The following is a 21,307-nucleotide window of genomic DNA, read 5'->3' as shown; positions in this document are numbered from 1 at the left end:
TGACATATTAATGTACCATATTCAGGTTTTGGTGGAAGCAGATGGGCCCATAATTGAACATCTCATTGTATCAGTGCATGTGGATATTTAGCTGATGTACAGGTGGAACCTTGTATGGTAGCCTCAGTTTCCTGAGTTTCCTGCCATGGGTGCTGGCTCTGAAGGCACCATGTTAGCTGGTGGTTCACACTCAATAATGCTGTCACACTGTCGTGCAAGCCTATCTTCTGCATCTTGCACATAGCTTGAGTTACACACACACACACACACACACATATGTATGGCATCCAGCAAAGTGGCTGCAGACAGGGCAATTACCTTTTTCAACATACTGAATTTGTCAGCCAAGTTGTTCTTCAAACTGTTGGCCGTTTAACGCCAACGGCATGAGTCATCTGGGCATATTTTGCTAGTAATAAAGTGTTTTAATATTTTTACGATTGGAATGGCTTTTGATCCTGACACCTTTTTTCCTTAGACAGCTCGACAATGGCTTGGTGGAAGTACTTTAAAGCCTTGGCAGGTTGCCTCAGTCTCCTCAAAGTAAAAGGTGTGATGTCTGCCCAGAAAGGCCAGAGCCACACAGTGGCTCTCTTTGGTTTAACAGTCTTTGCATCACAGCCAAGGTGCTGTTCCATCTAGTCTTTACTTCTTGAATTAGTTTAACCTCTTGAAGCCTGAGCAATTTGGCTTGATTTCTTTGAAAAACATGGGAAGCAGGCAATGAGCAATGAAAGAAGAAATGACCTAAAAATTAGCAAGAAAATGACATGAAAACTAGTAAAACAAAACAAAACAAAACAAAAAGCAAAAGAAAGTTAAAAAGAAAACAATACAGAAATTACCTTTGAAAAAGTGCTTAAAAATTATTTTGATTTGTGGGGCGCCTGGTGGTTTAGGAGGAAAATTGAGAGCAGGTGGGAGGAGAAGGTCAGGTGATGAGTGACAAAAAAGGGGTTACTACAGGGCAGGAGGGAGTGGCTACACCAACTAACCTCATTCAACAGCAACTCTACAGAATAAATACTGAAGAATGTTTCTGCCAATACACGTCAGTAAGTCATTTTGGATTCATAATACAAGCATAGTAGATTGTTTTCATATTTTCACCGGATTTTATTATTATTATTATTATTATTATTATTATTATTGGTAGCAGTAGTAGCATTTGGACATACTCTTCAGTAAAGAACATGATTATGTATGATGAACTGTGTGAAGTCAGAATTTATTTACATCTCCAAATATTATGAATTTTATTCCTTGTGAATGAATCTTGTGGAGTCACTGGCTGGTAATATTTAAGTAAAAATAGTTGCATCTCAAGAAAAAAATCAAAATTCAGTCTGTCATAGTGTGCATATAAAGTCTAAACTGTCAGTCCAATTCTTATACAAATCATCCCATATTTCACATTTCTATCTGTAAAATGTATAATACTTGTCATTATGACACTATTGTTGTTTAATCTGACAACTGATGCAGTTAAAACGTCTGTGTTGATGTTATGACAGTGCAGTTGAACCACACTTCCTTCAGTTTGGTCCAGATAGCTTCAGATTTTCATTCAGCCGCTCCAAACACACCAGGTGTGAAAACACCTTCTTTCTCCAGTGTGAAGGATTAGAACAGTCAGTCACACAAAGAAAACATGTCTGTTCATTGAAAAGGCAGATTGTTTTTTTTTTTTTTTTTATTTCTTTTTTTATCTGTGTCGCTTCCAATCTCATTTTCCTTTTATTGATTCACAGACTGGTGGTGGTGGTAAGTCTATTGTTATCAAAAATAGTTTGTATTGTGGCACGGGATAGCTTTGTTTTGAAAATAGGACAATCCTTTCCACAAAACCTCTTTTAACAAGGAGTGGGATGGCTGAAAAAAAGGAAGACAATTCTGGTAAATTGTGTGATTACAGGATTTTACATCAACTGAGGATTGGAGACCTGAACAAAAACAAAAACCTAAAAAGCACCTTACCTTCCCAGTGTGCTTGCTGTCAGTCAGGATTCAGGTCATTCTCAAAATGCAAAAGCCTCAAATGTACACACACACACACACACACACACACACACACACACACACAGAGAGAGAGAGAGAGAGAGAGAAAGAAAGAAAGAGAGGGGGGGAGAGAGAGAGAGAAAGAGAGAGAGATAGACTGACAAGCACACACAATTATTAACACAAGTCTTGACACAGCTCAACTACACTAAACCAGGGTCACATATACACAACAATACACAGCTTTGAAGGTTGAAATTTCAGTTCAAAAGCAATTGTATTTCAAAAATGGTTTATACAGCAGCCTTTCATTCAGACAAACAAGTTGCAATCTTTCCTAAAATAAACTGTATTGTTGTTTAAATGCTTTGTAAAATATATATTTCCATAAAAGTACATACATTTCAGGGTGGTAAACAAAGCTTTACAAGGAGTTAAACTAAAAACATTTCCAAGGACTGAGCACTCCTGTAAATGAAGAAAGGCTTGTGTGATTGAAAAACCATCATTTGTTTGTTATTTCAGTAATCAAAATGTGAAAACCCTGTACAATGGACTATGGGGTGTTAACAGGAACCAGTGATGTGCTTTCTCTCCTCCAGGTGCTCGTCGTGATGTAGGCCAGTTTAACAACTGACTGACTAACTGAGTGACACGCTGACTGGCTTTCAAGTGGCTCACAGTTCATCATCTGGCTGACAGTGTGGCCAGAACACTGTGCCACAGTCTGTCAGCTTGACAGAATGGCTGGCTCTATGATGCCCACACAAACACACAATGACTGACCAGGTTACTGTGAAGCTGTCTGGCTGGTTGATAAAAGGTGATGACTAGGACAGCAACTAAGATTTGTTTGTTTGTTTTATTTGATCACTTAATGGTTTAGTCTTAAAAAAAAATCTAAAGTTAATGAAAATAACCATTGCAGGTTGGCACTGCCCAAAATTGTGTACAGAACCTAAATATACTTAAATAATAAACAAGATAAAACTTGTTTAACCTTACATGAGAATCTCAAACAAACTTTATTTGCATTGTATTGGTGAAAAAAACGACTTTTAATAATTGTTCTGTTCTGTTCAAATCCTTGCTTATTTGATGTACTGTTTTGACGATTGATTTGACTAATCCTGCGCTGCTGTTTCTGGTGATAGAGATGATGATGCAAGTGATGGTACATATGATGGTGGTGGTGGAAATTTGGTCAGTGCAGGAGCAAAAGAAACCAGATTCAGTGGGCAGAAGGGCAACATAAAAGCATGATATACTTTAAAATATAGCAATTAAAAAACAAAACAAAACAAAAAAAAACAAACTGCTGAGGCTCCATTTTATGAATATGATTTCGATTTGCTTTGTTGTGTTATTGTTGTGATTTAATTCATTGGATCATGTGAATGAATATTAACATTGCATTGTAGATGATTAGACTGAAAACTGCATAGTAAGCATGCAAGCCTCACCCAATTGAGTACTACTATTAAGTTTCAAGGTCTACAAAAAGCCTAAAATCAAAATTATATTTATGAAAGTATGGTATTTTTAATGTGTTTTATTGACTAATATGGAATAGTTTTAATGAACCTGGGTGAGCTGGAGGTGTTTGCCTGTAAATGTCTTAAAATGTCCAGGGTGTGGTTCAGCACCAGACAGCGACAGCTACCACCAGCGCTGACGCTTTCAAAGTCAGCACCATGGACAGCGACAACCTCCCAGCGCTCAGTGGTGGAGGAAGAAACAGCTGAGGCGCGCTCACTTATAAGCACTATAAGCACGCGTCATACCGCTGGAACCAATGCCTGCCACATCTTCATATTTCATCAGACTGTTGAAGCTAACTTGGTTCTGTCCAAATATGCCTACCACAGCACCTTTAAATCTTAAAGTTTAATCCTAAAGCCTTAAATGTAATCTGTACAAAAACTGAAGTGAGAAATTATATTTTTTGCATTGGCTACGTGCTGGATTATTTTTTAGCTAAGAGCAGTGGATTCGTCGAGTCTCTTGTGAAGCTTTTGTCATCAAAAATCATGGAGCAATTTTTTTTATTTGTTTTTTTCACATGGACAGGCGACAAGGCAACAAAAGACATTTTGAATACAAGATGCAGCTACACGTATGATCAGAGCTGTGCTTACGATCATACACATTGACGTACTTAATAGACATATACTTTAACAACCATTTCTTTTCACAGGCAGCAGGACTGACTGATGAAAGGCTAGAACTTTCTTTCAGCTCATTACCAAACTTTGCATTCATACCGAAGTCATATTTTCAAGATGCAACCATCTGGGAGCATTTAGAACTTTTTGCCTGGTATTTATTAGGAGTCAGAGTACAGCAAAAGCCTACATTTAGACTAGTCGTCGCTGTGACAGTTATTTTTTTGTGTAGTTTACATCTACTTGAGTGGTCTTTTAAACAAAAAACAAAAATAAAAAAAATAAATAAAAATAAATAAATAAATCTGTAGTTTTAATCTTAATCTTGATGTTGCATCCGTTACATCCGATTAAAATCAAAAGTCACGCAAAAAGTCGTGACTTATTAGTTAGCTAGTTCATCTCGCACCAAACACACATGCGTTGCGTCATCAACATGTGCCCGTGGTGCATTCTCCAGCGTAACTTCTACATGCGCCCTACTGACGTGTGTGAGGACTTTTTTGTTGTTGTTTTCACAAACTTTGTCACAGTTATGACTGCGGAGCGTTCTCAGCTCAACATGTTTGAGGAGCGCAGTAACAGACAGGCTGGCTGAAGTGGTTATAATGGGACACCGAGGCTGAGTTTAACGCGACACAGAAGCTGAGCTGACAGATCATACTAAACTGTAGCATAAACGAGCAGAGAAGTTCAGCTTGGGGCAGATTGAGAGGGACGTCGCAGTGCTAAAGGATTTCGTTCTGAAAGGTGAGTTAACCTAAAACAACATGATTAACGTACATGTCCTACCAGGCTGAACATGTAGCCTGCCAGAATCTGTAGGCCACACGCACTTTATAATCCGCCCTGCCATTAAATGTTTTGAAAATGTTTTCAATCACAAAAACTCGTGAATATGTACACGTTCCCCTTATTCCCAGCGAAATTTATAGCAGGATAAACATTTCCTAAAACTGCATTTTATCCATATTCACTCTATAACGCACAGTATCTGCCCTCCCATCAAGTATGTCATGTGGTGCATATCTTAGATAATTGTCAGTTTTAACCAACCATCAACAAAATAGTCATTTTTAAAATTAATTAATTTATTAATTGACGCATTATTACCGATTTGTATATATGGGATATGTAACTTTTGTGTTTCATTTCTTTTTGTTCTGTTTTGCCTCTGTGCACAGTATTTTTCTTGCTCTTGTCATTGTTTTAATGTAATTGTTGTAACCTCTTTTTAAAATTATTGTTCTACACTTTGTGACTCACTTTGGAACTTTATTTAGATAAGTGATACACAAACAAAATTGTTATTATCATTATTATTAATAATAATAATGATAAATGCATTTTAGTGTTACAAGCAGTTCAAATGAAAGCCTCTTCTGGTTGTGGGATTTCAAGGCACATTTGATGGAACCACCAAATATCACATTGAATCTCAAAAAAGTATTTATTTTTTATTTTAGGACTCATGCATCATAAGACAGAAGCAAACTGTGTTGAATATTGGAGGGGGATACTTACTTTTGCATAGAAAGAAGAAACTTCTCCATATTTCCCAAGGTTGTGACCTGAAATCTACACAAAATATGAAACTCAATAGAAGGGCGCAGAATGTGCAGATACAGAGGGGATGCATTTGTTTTTGCAGGTTCAAAGTTCACCAAGTCCTTAAATAAGGTTGAATTACGGAATGTATGGATGCTAGATCCAAATAGTGACATAAGATGAAATAGGATGTAAATTCTAGTATTAGTCATTTTATTAGTATAGTCATATTACCATGAAAAAAAGAAAAAGTTTGCCTAATGATGAAAAAGATATGATTGCCATGGTTTTCCAATTCAGTGCAATGAGTAATACGAAGTTTGGTACACATAGAAGAAGAATAATCACATTTATTTTTGGTAGATGATCCATACCATAAAACAGCAGTACTAAAACGATAATTTACACAATCCCCTTAATTGCTATGTTTCTTTTACTTAGGTGTTATCGAAGAGTAATGATGTCCACATTCACTAAATGTATCTAAGCTTCCAAGGTCAGGCGCATACTCCCAATCAGAGGGTAAGTGCCTTAGCACAACACACTAACATTGGTGTCATTTTTATGTAATTGGCCAAATTTTGTCCTTTTCTCTGGTTGTGTAATTAAAAATCAGTTGTATGCAAAGGCTGCTTAGTGCTATCTATAGAAAAGGACATTTGTTTGTTAGAACAGAGAAGGTCTTTGGTGTGATGTGCATAAGTTGACCCTAAGCGTGTTCTTTGATTTAATAGACCTATCATAACATCCTCATTTTATTTATTTTTATTTATTTTTTGTACCTGTACAGTCATACTTGAGTAGAATGTATTAATATAATTTATTATTGAAGAATTCTTCTGAAGTACTTGAGTAAAATAATGTCCAGATACTGTCCAAGAGCTTTCTCCTTTAGTGAAAACACAAAGGCGCAGTCACAAATGTGAATGCGCCTCTTAGATTTCTCTATGGAGGATTATGCGAGTAGAAGATTGCAGCTCAGGTGTCCTTCATTACACGTCTGTTTGAAGGTGCCTCTAATTATTTCCCCCTCTGGGAAAAGCATAGGAATAAATACACAGCATGAAATAACGATATGTTCTCATAAAAAAAGAACAAATTAGGGGATAAATTAGATGTGCATTGAAGTGAACAAATCGCTGTGTGCTGTCTGTGCACTGGCAGCACTGTATTCAGTCAATCAGTGTCACATGTAACACTTTCTTTTTGCTGTCTCATTTATATAAATTCCGCAGGGATCTGCTGAAATGTCACTTGTTTTCATATGAACTCTTTCACCTCTCAAACTAACAGTAAACCCTGTTTTCTGTAAAAGTTTGGTGGGGCATCTTATGCCAAGTCGCTTCTCTGATCACAGATGTGTAGGCATTTAAAAACTGGCAAACTCCAGACAAATACATTTGGCCACAAGTTAGAACCTGTGACAGATGTTTCCTGGTCCAGGGCAACTGAATAGAATTACTGCATTTGGCTGGAAATCACATTTGTTAAATCACTAGTGACTTGACAGCCTGCAACAGCATGCAATCTGTGGGGAAAAATAAAAGTTTTCAACCATCTGGCTGCTGTTCCTGATGATTTTAAATGTTTGCAAACCCAGTTCTTGTGCAAAATTCACTTTTTGGAACTTTATGGTCGAACTCCCTTGACTTATTATAGTGTCCCCTAATCCAGAAACTTTCCTACACCTCACTGAAGCTTAAAGATGTTACCCTTAAAGTTACAGTGCTGGTCAATGTTGCAACAGCATGTGTGTTTCAGTAATGCAGGTCCCAGGATACCTGGAACAATGATGAGGACTTATTTATCTGTTCAAAGTGCAGGCAAACTGATTTTCCATGCATGAGAGCATAGTAAACTAACAGACCTGTAAAAGTTGTTATCTGCAGCTTTTCATTTTACCCTTTGAAGCCTTAATCAACAGTACTTCTTTTCTGCTGCATTCAGACACATTTACAAGTATTTAAACCTTCTAACCGGGGTTAATTTACTTTGCTTTCTTTTGAAATCACAGGAAAAAGGCAATGGGCAACTTGAAAAGAAATGTTCTGAAAATTGCAGGAAATTAGTGGATTAGTAGATAAGATCTTTTTCAGGTAATTTCCTTATGTGTTTGTTTACTTATTTATTTATTATCCTTTTCACCTTTTTTCAGTTAATTTTCTTGTACTTTTTCTTTTGTCTTTTTTTTTTTTTTTTTTAACAATTTTTCCACTAATTTTGGGGTTATTTCTTTGTAAGTTTCTCATTGACTTTTCCTCATGTTTTTGAAAGAATTTAAGCTAATTTGCTCAGTTTTCAAAGGGTTAGTATACATGCTTTCATGCATAAGTGTTTACCATATTATCTGTTTTCTGACATTTTATTACATGAATGTTTTTGAACCACTTTTTGGAGGAAATTACATTTTGACGAGTTCAACGTCTGTTTCTATTTGAAGCGTTGTGCTTCCAGACGTAACTTAAAAATGTCAACAACTTTGTGCGTTTATCTCTATAATCAAAACAGCATGATTAGATGGATTATTTAGGAGAAAGGAAGCACAGGGACATCATTGACAATAATTGTTGTTGGTGTATAATAACAGGAATTGAATGGAGGATGATGGAGACTCTGGGTCATCCAGCCTGCTGCGTTCAATCCTGACCAGCAGCTGTGAGGGACAAAGACCAAAAAACACAATGGAAAACAAAGAATCCTTAATAACCATAATGACTGTCCCTGCTCTGGACAGCAGCTTATGCATCAATTTGGGAAGCGGCTGGCAGACTGACCGAGCCACACAAACAGCTTTGACTGTGTGAGGCTTAAATGATGGTGACATCACAGCTGCCAGGATTAGCTGTTCCATCACCTCTGAGGCCAAGTGGGCTAAATATAGAGGTTTTTGGCTTATTGAGACTGCAGGAACACCAGCACTTTCATTTAACCAATAAATTAAAAGTTTTCCTGCATTTATAGCTTGTATTTCTTTGTACAAAACCATACTTAAAATATATATATATATATATATACTTTTGTTTTCCCCTATGTGTTTTCCGGGTCTTAAATGATACTTTTTTTTGAGATTTTATTTTTTAAGTTGCCTTGTAATTTGTCATGCTGCATCTTTAAAGGTGGCCCAGTGCCCATAGGAATGGCATTTGTGATTTATGTGTAATAAATCCTGTGGCATCAATTAATAAATTACTAAATTTAATTTAAATAAATTTTTTTGGGAGGTGGGGGGGGGGGGGGGGGGGGGGTTTATAAAGAGACCAACATTGGTTGGTTAAAAGAGACTTACATTACATACTGTAATTGCCACGTACATATAATATTGTAAACCTAAAGAGTATTACAGCATTAATGTTCTGCTTGTGATAGAGTTGGTATTGGTTGTGCGTCACCCATTGGCTTTTGTCGGCTGGTCTGAGTCATTTTTCATTTGTAGTTCGTCCCCGGGGCGAAGAGGATAAAGTCACCCCATGCAACATATTCATCTTGATGGAAACTTTTCCTAATTTTAACCAATTAAATAGAACACAGCCAAATTTTAAATTTCTTGAGGGGCTGACAGTGATTCTGTGATGTTTTCAAACATCTGTCAGCTTTTCCTTTTTTAATCTCAGTTTCTTCTCCCTGACATTTAGAGGCAAAACCCATCATGATATCATTTGGAGACATCTGTTGGTATTCGTCTTTGAATTTCTCTCTCTCTCTCTCTCTCTCTCTCTCTCTCTCCCACTCATATGTGAATCCAGAGCACAGCATGGCAATCCGTTAATTACACAGCTCCCAAAGTTCAATATTTCTGAGGCCATAACTACAAAGGAAAGAATGAAATGTATAAATAATGAATTCGGCATTCTCTGTGATTAAAGCTGAATATCAAACCAATCAGACAGTCGTTGCGGCAGCTATCTGATTATCATTCTCAGCCTTTTTTTTCATTTGCTGGAGCAATGCTCACTTTCTTCAGCTTTCATGCTTAAAACACCAGGGAAAACAGAAGTGGAGGGAAAAAAAGAATACGCATGAAATATTTGTTATTCATGAGTTCATTTTATTCAGATTTCCCTCTGTGTGATAGTTCATACCGCGGCCTAATATGGTTTCATGCAGACGAGCGTCTCGAGTGAAGCCGCATAGTTGTTTTTTGGCTGCGAGAGACAAAGAGATGACTTTGAACTGTTTGCACAGAAAGCGCAAAAACACAAAACTCTTTCACACTTACTCTGACTCACAAGGTCACAAACACAACGAGGGGTGTCAGATATGGGCCTGAATCACTTGACTTAGATGAATAATAGATAGAAGCTCAATTTAAAACACTTTCTGTATACACTTAAACACCTCATCACCCCAGTCCTCCCACGGCACATGCCTGTCTTTGTTTGAAACAAAAAAAAAATCCAATCCAATCAACCGCCTCTCTCCATCCTGCTTTCCCTTTTTCTTCTTCTGTAGTTCTCTCCCACCTCATTCACGGTAAATCTATCATTCTACCATTACCTTTGCTATTTTTCCATTCCCTTTATTCCTCCCTCCCTCTCTCCACGACTCAGTGGGAATTCAGACTGATGTTGAAATGACAAGGAACTCGCAACTTAAAGCAGAAATCACAGAGATGTGATATTATCGACCATTTAATTAAATAACTTGGTTGATTATTACCTGCAGCATATGGCACTTTTTTAATAGAAAATAGAAACATGGGGCACCCAGTAGCTCACCTGGTAGAGCAGGCACCCGATGTAGCATGACTATGTCCTTGCTTTAGCGGCTGCAGGTTCAATTCTAACCTCGGTCCTTTGCTATCTAATCCTCTATCTCTCCCCCTTTCACGCTACAAGTGTCCTGTCAAATATGCCTAGCGAAGCAAAACCAACCTCTGATCTTAATCTGACTATCAGTGCTATTAAAGGAGTTATGACTGTTAACTCCACTGACAAGATCACATTTTAGGTGCCGTTTGTGCATCTGATTGTATTTATCATCAGGATTGTGGAACAAACACAGGCAGAGTTTTCTCAAACTTGGTGGAAGGGTGTAGCAAGGGCCAAGGAACAATGAAATTCTGGAGAAAATCTGCATCGACTTAAATTTTGCTTTTGTGAAACTTGTTCTTACCTTGTATGTCAAAAGAAAACATGGCGATGTCTGAGCCGAAATAGTGATAGCTAGCACTGCGGTAGGGCTTGCAGTGAAATCCTAATAATGACTATCCCATGGGTTAGGATGGCAGTAGTAACCATCATTCGAGCACTGCGCTCCCATGCATGCCCAGTGTGGGACATGCACACTGCAGAGTGGCAGCAATTAGCAAACCAGTGGGGAAATGACTGAGAATGAGACATGATTCTCTTTGCAAGACGTCACTGCTCCACTATGCCTTTACAAAACAAATAATTGTTTGCTGCTATATTCTTGTTCTGGATGTTGTATATTGTAGGGCTACGACTATGTTTTGATTAGCTGTCAAACCACCAACTAATATGATTGTCACTTATAGGTTTGAGTAATTATTTTAGAAAACAAGTCAAAATTCTCCCATTTGGAGCCTCTTAAATGTGAATATTTTCTGGTTCCTTTACTCCTCTAAGACAGTAAACTGAATATCTTTGGGTTGTGGACAAAACAAGAAATTTGAGGAAGGCACCCTGGGCTTTGGGAAACAATGATTGACATGTTTCACCATTTTCTGATATTTTGTTGACCAAATAACTGATCATTTGATTGAGAAAATAATCAAAAGATTAATCGACAATGAAAATAATTGTTAGTTGCAGCCTTGGTATATTGCACCTTTTGACATTGTGAGATTTGGCTTTGATGGAGGTCTGGTGTCTGAGTGCCCCTCTGGTTTAAAAAAAAAAAAAAAAGTTACGTGTCCCTGTGTTTTGACAGACTGTTTCCCCGCCGATATGTGTTTCCACTTACCTAAAACTGAACTAAATCTTGTCCCTACCAATCCATTCATCATCACTTAGATCTCTGCTATGTGTAACTAAAAAAAAGGCGAACCTTAAGACCTAATACTTTATGATTGATAATGGATTTTGGATTGTTGACTAAATTCTTGTCTGGTTTTTTTTTCCCCCAGGAGTCTTGAATAATGTTTTATATTCAAATGAAAATCAAAATCTTCCTGAGACATTCCGAGGATTTTTTTTTTTGTTTGTTGGTTTGATTTGTTTTTTTGTGTCAGTGTTAATGTGGCATAGGCTACATCAAGATGCTGTTACACGTTGTCTGAAACACTACAGTACACTACTTTACTTAATTCAGGAAACAACAGGTCAGTAGAACTTCCTTCTCAGAAATTCACCTGGAAGTTAGCTTCACATCCTCACAGACATCAGCCGCAGCATCTGCTGAACCCATTAATGTTGTTATTTGTTCAGGGGCTGATGAGGGTATTAAGACAGCAGTGGGGAAGAAATCAGTTAGCAAACGGGATGAAGGCCGGCTGTGAGCTGCTTGGTTTGAAGCAAACAACACTGATAGAGGATGTCAAAGATTGAATTTGTTGCAAATAGAGTACGCAGGTCTTTGTTGTCAACATCCCAAATCTGAGGCATTTTCTTTGTTACCTCATACCTGCGCTCAGATAATCAAGTTAAATATAGAACCACACAAACATCCTGACTTCATTTCCTCCTCAGCCAGACAACAACATCATGACTTCCATGTGTCTGAAAGCATCAGCTGAACTGGTGAGCAGGTCACATTAGATCTCTCAGAGCTACAGTATGTGATCTCACCTCTGTTATATTAAAATGAAGTTTGAAATAATCAGCTACAACATTATCCTAAGCAGAAACATCTGTTTTGTAATATAAGACAGTCATGATACAAGCAAGGATGGGAAATGGACTTACACATTGCCAGCAGCGGCAGGTGTTTTCATGTTTTCATTTCATCTCTAAGACTTAAAGACTTAAACAGATGATAAAGGAGGATTATCTAAATGCAATCATGCCAGTTTCACAGATGTTATGTCACCCTGACAACGATAGTGTTAGTTTACCTTGACAAAAAAGATTAAATTGTCTCTGCAGGGGAGTTGAGCCTTTGTCAAACAGATGAAAACATGGAGTCAGAAAGTTACTGTGTGACCATAGCAATAACAAGTAAAGCTGAAGTGACAGACAGCAGGACTTAATATATCCTTGAATAATCCTCTGCATGAGACACTAGTTAGTGGTTGCTTAGGTGTAAACGATGGATAAAGTTATGATAGAAAGTCCTTGAATGAATAACTTCTTGAAATGTAGCATTTCGTTTTCAAGGGAGTCCTCAACAATATAATACAGTGTAAGCACAATCAGACATAACTTCATAAACAATAAAACATGACAAAAAAACAAAACAAACGCAGACAGCAATGACGATAAAAAAGAAAAAGACAAAAAGCATACAACAACAAAAATCAAAACAATATCAAGTAATAAGACATACAGAATCAAGCTCCAAGCAGAGCTTGAAATGCACAATTTAATTCTAGATTTTAAAAAGTATCAGTGTCACATTGTTTTGGTGCTAAAATTAACAGTTTTGATAGTCAATAAATGTGAGGATATGATACCTTTTATTTTATTATTATTCATTGCAAATTGAATACCTTTTGCATTTGGTAAAAAGCATATTGGGTGGATTATGAGACAGTGGGCCCCTTTGCACAGACATGCAAAAGGTCTCCCTACCTACTTTGTGATGGCTTTGACTCCTTTTGCTGTTGTTGATGATTTGCATCTCTTATTAACTGGTCTTTGGGTTAGGGTTAGGGGGTTACTGTGAGGTGACATCAAGACCATGATCATCGTGCCATGGTTGACTTATAAATTAATCTGGTCAGAGCTGATTAGATCGATGGATGGATTATGTTTTACTTTTATGTTTTACTTTTCAGATATTTTAATTGTGGCAGCCTGCTGATGTTTAAATGTGTGGGAATAAACATGGAATGATATGTCAGTCTCAAAAGCACAGCAACAGCTTGATGCTGTTTGCCACTCTGCATTTTGCCCCTAAATGTTGATCTGTGGCTTCCTTTTGGCAGAGAATTTCCTGTCATTGTCAAGCCAGCGTGAGGATTTCATTTTTATTCTCTGTCCCAATTAGTGTTGATGGGGCGCTGCTCTTTACTGCAGCCCCAGCTTGTGATTTAGGCGGATAAGACGTGTATTTTTAAATAAATGTCCAGCCAGCGCAGCGTTCAGCCTGACAGTCCAATAAACAAAGGGTTATGAGGCTGACAGCTAGTTTGACAGTTTGTTCATCACTGCCATCAGAGAGCGAGCAGGCCCATGCTGTGTCTGTAATCATCTGACAGGATCCCTCCACAGTGGCAATCAGACACAGAGCCATTTCAGTCCCAAGACTCACTGGTCTCCCTCAGATTCCCCACATCTCTTCCTTTCTGTTTGTGATCAAGAAGGAATCGAACGAAAACTGTTTGTTGAAGTCAATATGAAAGCATCTTCAGCTCAGGTATCTCTAATGGTTACTAAATTGTGGCTACAACGCAGAAATTACTCTGTCGAAGTGACTGAGTAAAACAGCTGCTTAAAGATCTATTTTGTCATATTTAGATATGGGAAGTTGTTCTTCGAACTTTGGTTAGTTCATAAGCTTTAAGTCATAATGTGAAAACTAAACACTACAAAGATGTGTTACATTTTATTGCACAAAACATGTTAAACAACATGTTGATAAAAGTTTGAAGCGTCCTATTCCAAATTGATGTCCTAGATTTGTTGCTGCACCAGTACATCCCCAAAAACTACCATAGCATTGTTTTATTTGAGTAAGGCTGATAAATAACTTTCCTAACTAATCTTGATCACTCAATGTGGACAGCAACTAACAGTTACAACCTAACACCATATTACGAATTACATGTGAGCAAAACGTTGACATGCAATTTGTGAGTTTACAAAAAGGTTTTTGCCATCAACCAAACACTTACTTTTTTCTGCCATGTCCCTGCATATATGACATCAATTCGGCAACTCCTTTCTCCAGCAAGGAACTCATTTTTTAATTTTTTTTTTTCTAATTATTTCGATACTACATGAATGCAGGGTTGGCATCACATGTGTGCTTTTAGCTAAATTCTAATGACAACACGCTAGCATGCTCACAAACAGTAGGTTTACATGCACAGATAAGTCAAGCTACAGTCATAGCACAATTAGGCCATTTAATTGAACTAGTGTCCTTATCCCAGTATAAGCACCATGGGAAAATCGATTTATTGTCCAAAGTATGTCTGATATCCCCCTTTTCAGCTATTTGCCATAGACTGCATTACAGTTTATAATAACTTTGAGGTAGCAAAGGTAAAGAGGAGCAAATATTCCAATAAGGAGTACACTGAAACTGATATTGATTTTTTTTAAGGAGGCTAAAATATGTTTTGCTGCAGCCCCGTCCACAGCAGCACTTTGCTTAGCTTCTGTGCCAATGCTGTTTTGATGACTGTTTCCCTGTCGATATGTGTTACCCCAACCTAAACCTGACCCAAACCCTCGAAGGGACTATACTTTATTTATCAGAGGAGGGGGTGGCCGGGATGTGACTTTTTTTTTTATTTGAAAAAGGTACAAAGTACCATAATTTAAAGTTGTATATCCCTCAACAAAACCAAAATAAAAAACACAAGTCCCTCCTCAGTGCTTTTTTTTTTAAATTTGTCACCTGTTTTGCCCAGACCCCCCTCCCCCCAATGGGACTTTCGTTAGTTTTTTCATGTGTTTGGTCATAAAGTCAAGGATGAAGATTTTGCGCTGGATAAAGACTCAGGGGATCACCAAAATCATTCTAAAGGGGGATATAAATATATGTAACAAATCCATCCAACAGTTATTGACATACGTCACTCAATACCATCAAGGTCAACTTCATCATGACCGTAGAGGGAAAGTCACGGGGTTACCTTCGGATTTCTCAATCTGATGTTTACTAAATGGAGTCATGGTTCATAAATTGATTCCAATGCCCACAACCTACATGAAACTTATCTCAAATTTGTTTTTCTTAAGCATGGATATTACTAAATCTTACACCACTTACCTGTTAGTGAAGTTAATTAAATTTAGCAGCTTAGCTGAGCCAGCATGAACGTGAGAGATGCCAGTGGGAAGAAACAGCGAGCTGACTTGATTGGTATTCGAGGAGACGCCCCAGATCCAGTCACAAACTGCAGGGAGATACCAGAACTGAAATGCATTTCAGCACAAGTCGGGGGATGCGAAGGTACAAAAATGAATGTGACATCTTCTGTTATTGTTGCTCTGCCCACACGTGTTGCTGTCAGTTCTTATCGGGGCTGGAAACAGGCTGCGTCCTGATGTAGATGTGAAGAGTCATCCACAGAAATTAGATATGAGCAGAGACTCTGAATTGAGCACGAACGCCTGCAGTGGGAATGAAGCCGTCTGTCTCTTTATTCTTGGAACCTTTCTGCTGTCTGGATGCCGTTATCTGTTTCATACTTCATCCACCTGAAATGCTCTTGTGTCTTTATTTCTCTGTCTGATTTCCACCTGTGGCCACCATCTTTCTGTGTCATTGTTTCTTTGTTTTGGTTGGTCGACTTGTCGCTTTTCCCTTTTATCAGTCTGGTTTCCTTCATATCTCTTCTGCTTCCTCTTCCTTTAAAATCCCATGTGTCTTTAACCTCACCCTTCCTTGTCTTTGTCTGGTTCTTTGTCATTTTCAGTTAGAGTCTGGTCATTTACGTCTGAGTTGAATTCATCTGAGCCAAGTCTGATTGAGAACACAGATCCTAAATGCATATCTTTCTTTTTCCCACCTGTCTTTGTCTTTTGTGATGTTGCTTTCCTTGCATTCAAGCATTTAATTGGTCTTTTCAAGTTTTAAGTAGCATGTTTTTGTTTGTTTTTCAAAAAATGAATGAAGAGACAAAGATGACAACCATAACACACTGCCAAAAGAATGAATGGGCAAAAAGGTTTAATAAAAACCTTGTAAAGCATATAGGTTAGGGTTAGGAAACAGTGAAATTCCCATGCTGGTAATAAAACAATTTACAAATTAAAGAGAGAGACAAACATAGATATTAAGTGGCCATAATGTAGACAGTAAGTGCTACTTTACAAAGAGATCAGATCAATCAACTGGTGAGGTCATTTTTTAACCAGTTTATCAACAGTGATGTACGGTATGAGGATAACACAGATATAGGCCTAGTGCCTTTGCAAAAGCTCGGATGATTGGGGGTTGATTGCTCACTGTAGGAGTTTTGGTCTGGCTGATCTTTTTGGATGTAGTCGGAGGCAGATTTGTTTACCGTGCATCTGAGAAATTACTTCGTTCACATTCTCGGGCTCTCCTTTTTCATTTGGTTGAAATGAAGAATCCCCTTAATATTTTCGGGCATCGTGTTTAGAAGCTTTCTCCTCTAATATTTCCTCAGATTAAATTGTTATATAAAAATTCTGCAGTTTCAACATGAGCCCTAAACTCAAACGTAATTGAAGTGTGAACCCCGCACAGGCTCAATCTTGCTAACACCTGGACATCAATGTGGAGGGATTGTGAGGATTGTTACAGTGCATCACTGCACCTTTTCATCAACCCTGCCCACCCCCCACCACCACCTTATATCTAATTATCTCTGCTGTCCATTACTAGCCCTCTAACATCATCACTGCTCAGCGATCTGCCCATCTGCCAATCCCTCACTCTGTTCTCCTGTTTCTATTTTTCTCCACTTCAGTCTGGAATCTAATGTTCAGTTTATACTTGCTTCAATAGCTTCTCTCCGACTTCATCTTCTCTCAAATCTATAATATTATCACATGTATAATCTTACTACATTTATAAAGTTTTGGTCTATTCTAACAGCTATTTTACCTGACAAAATGACCCACTTCACCTATCAGAATGACCTACTCCCCATCTAACTACATTTAAAAAGGTTGTGGTCCATTCTAATAGATACTTGTACCTGACAGAATCATCTACTCCACATTCAACTACATTTATACAAGAAGTAGTTCATTCTGAAAGATATTTGTACCTGACAGAATGACCTATCCCACCCATCAGAATGACCTACTCCCCAACTAACTACAGTTATACAGGTTATGGTCTATTGTAATAGATAGCTGTTCCTAAAAGAATGACTTACCCCACCTATCAGAGTGACCTACATCGCATTTAACTCAATATATAGCGGTTGTGGTCTTTTCTAATAAATATTTCTGTGAAGTGAAAGCATGAGAGAGGGGGGGTGACATGCAGCCAAGGGCCCTCGAACTGGGAGTGAACCCACGGCCGTTGCGACAAGGATATCGCGTTTGCACATGAGGCACCTGCACTATCCACTGAGCTGCCAGGCACAAATTTCAAAGGTTAGTTTGGAGAGCTGAAAGAGCTCCAGCAACACTTGTAATTTACAGAACAACTTTATTAGACTGTCGTGTTTCGGCTTGTGGCCTTCATCAGTGTCATAAGGTTAGTTTGGATTCACCAAATTCAACAGTAACCCAAACAAACTACCAATTGTGGCAATGATATAGCAGCAGCACCTATTTTCAATTAAATTAAATTACTTTTTTTGTCAATGCAGTATGGTCTTAATATGTTTTTTGTGAGGTGAAATTACTGTTTTTGTCACTGGGGTCTTGCTTTGAAAAGAACCATAGATAAGTTTTACTTTAAGTTGAGTTCCCTGTCAGAAATAGCTGTCTATTTGGCAGGCACTGAGCATGTGGCTTTAATGGGACACTGATTACACTGCATGAGTAGAGGGAGAGTTTGTCGACTGATGTTTTGATATAGTCTTTTCGTTGTTAAATGCAGAAGCAGAGGCCTGACGGCGGTGGCGTCATGGTTAGCACTGTTGCCTCACAACACAAGGGTCCCTGGTTCAAAACCCAGTTGGACCAGAGTTCAGTCCATGGGCAGGACCCTCTGTGCAGAGTTGCATGTTCTTCCTGTGTCTGCATGGGTTCTCTCTGGGGTCTCCAGCTTCCTCCCACAGTCCAAAGTTGATTGGTGATTCTAAATTGCCCTCAGGTGTGACTGTGAGCATTTATGGTTGTCTGTCTGTATTTTCAGCCCTGCGATAGCCTGGCAACCTGTCCAGGGTGTACCCCAAATCTACACCAAAGTAGTTGACCAATCCCTGGACATTGCCACAGAGCCACAAAGAGTGACATTATTTCTTCAATTATTGGTATTGTATCCCCAAATTAAAATAATTGTTCCAAATATAACATGTTTTCTGTACAATCATTTTCTAGCTCCTTCTGTACCTTTTTGGCACATGAAGTTCTATGAATTTGTCGACCTAAAAATAGATAAATCGGCCAGAGAAGGTTGAAAAAGTCCAAGTGAAGGCAACATTTGAGTTGCTTATGATTCAGTTAAACTCACTGAATAAGAACTCAGTCAGTGATTAGGAGACTGAACCAGGGTTGTTGGAGTTGAAGCTGCTTTAAGAGTAAATCTGCCTCCTCTTACTTTCCAGGCACTATTTAAATGTCAAACTACCTCCTGTTTCTCGTCGTGTCTCCTCGTAATCCTTTCATGCTGGGAAAAGGATTACTCACTTCTCAAGTTATTAGCATATGTAGACATCAAGCCTGTTCCAAAAACATTTCACCAGACTCTACCCAGTGTACACATCCACATTCAGACACAATGATGCTCTGGCGATGCCACCTCAAACTTTGTCTTGACTGTGTTTTAAACATAAAGGACGGAGATGAATGTCATTTGTCTGCCTAGCTGCAGGTCTAGCAGGAGAAGAATCGATGCAAAGTCACTGGAGACCCATCTTGCTCTTTGTATCCCCGCCACAGCAACGACACAATGACCACAGCATGAGAATCACAATGGGCCCCATTCATCAATCAGACCCAGCTGAAGAAGAAAATCTATTCCCCATCACTATATCAGTGTGTGTAATGATTCTAAAAACAAATGGTATGACCTTTATTAAATCCCTGCAATGATCTAAAACTCGCTTTTTTTGTTTTTTTCACCTTGAAGCCACACAGTCCTCGACACCCATACAGCATGCAGCATCAGAGATCATTTGATTAAACTTTGAGAAAACTTAGACCCCTTTTCTTGTGGTGCATTGAGATGTCTTTTACTACCTCTGAAACCTAAGATTTGGTTTAAAAACACAATGAACAACTTAACTTAAAAAAAGGTAACAAGGAAATGATCTGAATCATAGCTGGGAGGGATTATTAGATATTCTAAAAACAAGGGGGAAATGGTCAGAAAACTGTAATTGTCTTAATCATATTTGAAATTATGTTACAGAAAAAAAAAATGCATTTACTTTTTTTTTGCACTTTCTTAGAGTAATTTCTCTTTTTTTTATCCGCCTGTGATGTTTTTTCACATACTCTGCTAATATTTTTTAATGATTCCTGTCTAATTTTTGGGCCACTGTTAAATTGCTTGTTGCCCTTTTTCCATGTTTTTGAAATAAATTAAGCCAATTTGCTCAGGTTTCAAAGCGTTAAACATGCATTCATTTTGTTTCCCTGGTCACATGGAGAAAGAGCAACCATGTGTGAATACAGCGCTGATGTGGTATAACCTTATCTTAAGCAGACACAGAGCAATCATTTAAACATCATTCAGCAAACAGTTTTATTTTTGGCAGTGTGATAAATGCAAGTCCAAAATTAACTCTTCTTCTAGCCCTGTGTTGCTCTTCGCCTACTCCTCAGGGAAATATGTGGCTCTTTAGCAACTAAATGCTTGACTATGTTTGCCAGCTAATTGCTAAGTTTGTCTGTTTGCTGTTTGGTGCTGGGCTGTAAAACCAAAACAATGAGCGAAGAAAGGGAACTGTAGAGTTGAGTGATAATTCACCATGGGTCCAATACTAAGAGCAACACATTTCAAATCTATCAGTCTTCTGGCAAATTCTTTCTATACAAACATTGATTAGTTGAGCTTAAACAATTTCTTGTTGAGGACTGAAAGAAACTCCATATGTGTTTTATGAGGATACTGACACAGATGTCAGTGGTTTAGAAGAAGACTGCACAATACAGTGAACCAAACTGCATTCATATTCAGCATTGTAATTCTCTATTTCTTTTAATTGGTGTGTGGGCTGCAGAGATGTAGAGTTTAGACAAGAACAGTATTGTTGGCTGAAATTAAAAGAGGAAAAGTTTTCTTCTTCTTCTTGAACAGTTGAAGTTGAGCTTCTGTTTTCTTTCCATGGCTGCTCCTGCAGCCGATGAATCAATGAGGACGGTGTTGCCTCGGCTCAAGATCGGTGTTGTTTTGAATTTCATGGACCAAGTCGTCTGTCTGTCTGTCTGTCTGTGGAGCTTGTTAGTTTGTTTTGAAGCAAGGTTTGGTCAGTGATGTATTATCTCTCAGACTGGGGTTGTATTATCCTTCACTGACCCAAGACCAAGATAACAAGACTGTGGAGCAGAGGGCTGAAAGCTGCGAGAGGAGAAGGGGAATGGAGCGGCCATGAGAAACAAAGTTAGTCCATAGTCCATATACTTTTGTTTCTTTTTTTTTATCTTTATATTTTTGTGTTGTTTTCCCATGTGCTGCATTATTCAGTCTCATACTGAGGGTGTCTGCCTTTT

The 21,307-nt window shown here is 38.2% G+C and overlaps 1 long non-coding RNA gene across 1 annotated transcript; it reads left to right on the top strand.

Moving 5' to 3' along the window:
- Positions 1–4,677: 4,677 nt before the first annotated feature.
- On the top strand, positions 4,678–19,670 carry LOC121952152. Its single transcript, XR_006106432.1, has 3 exons — positions 4,678–4,913; positions 6,153–6,233; positions 19,458–19,670. It is a non-coding gene; the product is annotated as an uncharacterized LOC121952152 (long non-coding RNA).
- Positions 19,671–21,307: the final 1,637 nt, after the last annotated feature.

Source organism: Plectropomus leopardus, chromosome 13 (assembly GCF_008729295.1).
Source record: "Plectropomus leopardus isolate mb chromosome 13, YSFRI_Pleo_2.0, whole genome shotgun sequence".
Lineage (NCBI taxonomy): Eukaryota > Metazoa > Chordata > Actinopteri > Perciformes > Serranidae > Plectropomus > Plectropomus leopardus.
Note: the sequence above shows the minus strand (reverse complement) of the source record. Positions and strands in the feature narration are given on the sequence as shown.